This window comes from Natator depressus, chromosome 7 (genome assembly GCF_965152275.1).
Source record: "Natator depressus isolate rNatDep1 chromosome 7, rNatDep2.hap1, whole genome shotgun sequence".
Lineage (NCBI taxonomy): Eukaryota > Metazoa > Chordata > Testudines > Cheloniidae > Natator > Natator depressus.
In genome coordinates this window covers 123,148,790-123,151,016 of record NC_134240.1, presented here as the reverse complement: position 1 = coordinate 123,151,016, position 2,227 = coordinate 123,148,790, and positions in this window count along the sequence as shown.

Genomic DNA, 2,227 nt, shown 5'->3' with positions numbered 1-2,227 from the left:
GCGGGCCCAGGCCGCGGGCGGGGCAGTTCCCGAGGGCCCAGGCCAGGGTGGCGACTGGCAGGAGACCGTGAGAACCGGAGCCGGGCGGGCAGAGGGAGCCTGGAGCGGCCTGCGGCAGGGGAGCAGCGGAGAGTCACGGAGCTCCCCCCATCCCGCCGGCTCTGTGACAGCCTGGCCGCGGGGAAATGACCCCTTCCCCGGGGGGGGCGCAGCTCGGGGACCCCTTCCCCGGGGGGGGGCGGACCCCGCGATCCGCCCGGGGGAGGGACCGTGGCGGGGGTGAAGGGGCGGCGGGGGGCAGGGTCGCGGGGAAGGTGAAGCCCGGGGGGCGGGGCGCGGGGGGGCCCGGGGGGGGGCAGTTACCAGGTGACCGAACCGAGGTCGCCGCCGCTGCTGCGTCCTCCCGCCGCTTCCGCCCGCCGCGGGGGGTGATGGGAAATGTAGTGTCTACCCCGCCCCCAGCCACTCGGGGGCGACCCCAGCCCCTCCCCCGCTTCCCCAGAGACTCGGGGGGCGACCGCAGCCCCTCCCCCGCTTCCCCAGAGACTCGGGGGGCGACCCCAGCCCCTCCCCCGCCCCCAGATACTTGGGGAGTGACCCCAGCCTCTCCCCCCTTCTCCAGAGACTGGGGGCAACCCTAGCCCCTCCCCTGACCCCAGACACTCGGGGGGCGACCCCAGCTCCTCCCCCGCTCCCAGAGACTCGAGGGGCGACCCCAGCCCCTCCCCCACCCCCAGACACTCGGGGGGGGTGACCCCAGCCCCTCCCCCGCCCCCAGAGACTTGGGGGGCAACCCCAGCCTCTCCCCCCTTTCCCAGAGACTGGGGGTGACCCCAGCCCCTTCCCCAGAGACTCGGGAGCCCTGCCTGCCCATCACTGGGCCCCCCCGTCCTCCCAGTGCCACCACCCGGCCCTGCCTGCCCATCACTGGGCCCCCCCATCCTCCCAGTGCCACCACCCGGCCCTGCCTGCCCATCACTGGGCACCCCCATCCTCCCAGTGCCACCACCCGGCCCTGCCTGCCCATCACTGGGCCCCCCCATCCTCCCAGGGCCACCACCCGGTCCTGCCTGCCCATCACTGGGCCCCATCCTCCCAGGGCCACCACCCGGCCCTGCCTGCCCATCACTGGGCACCCCCATCCTCCCAGTGCCACCACCCGGCCCTGCCTGCCCATCACTGGGCCCCCCCATCCTCCCAGGGCCACCACCCGGTCCTGCCTGCCCATCACTGGGCCCCATCCTCCCAGGGCCACCACCCGGCCCTGCCTGCCCATCACTGGGCCCCCCCGTCCTCCCAGTGCCACCACCCGGCCCTGCCTGCCCATCACTGGGCCCCCCCGTCCTCCCAGTGCCACCACCCGGCCCTGCCTGCCCATCACTGGGCCCCATCCTCCCAGGGCCACCACCCGGCCCTGCCTGCCCATCACTGGGCACGCCCATCCTCCCAGTGCCACCACCCGGCCCTGCCTGCCCATCACTGGGCACCCCCATCCTCCCAGTGCCACCACCCGGCCCTGCCTGCCCATCACTGGGCACGCCCATCCTCCCAGTGCCACCACCCGGCCCTGCCTGCCCATCACTGGGCCCCCCCATCCTCCCAGGGCCACCACCCGGCCCTGCCTGCCCATCACTGGGCACCCCCATCCTCCCAGTGCCACCACCCGGCCCTGCCTGCCCATCACTGGGCACCCCCATCCTCCCAGTGCCACCACCCGGCCCTGCCTGCCCATCACTGGGCCCCCCCATCCTCCCAGGGCCACCACCCGGTCCTGCCTGCCCATCACTGGGCACGCCCATCCTCCCAGTGCCACCACCCGGCCCTGCCTGCCCATCACTGGGCCCCCCCATCCTCCCAGGGCCACCACCCGGCCCTGCCTGCCCATCACTGGGCTCCATCCTCCCAGGGCCACCACCTGGCCCTGCCTGTCCATCACTGGGCCCCCGTCCTCCCAGTGCCGCCTCCCGGCCCTGCCTCCCCACCACTGGGCCCCCATCCTCCCAGTGCCACCACCTGGCCCTGCCTGCCCATCACTGGGCCCCCCCGTCCTCCCAGTGCCACCACCCGTCCCTGCCTGCCCATCACTGGGCACGCCCATCCTCCCAGTGCCACCACCCGGCCCTGCCTGCCCATCACTGGGCCCCCCCATCCTCCCAGGGCCACCACCCGGCCCTGCCTGCCCATCACTGGGCACCCCCATCCTCCCAGTGCCCGCCACCTGGCCCTA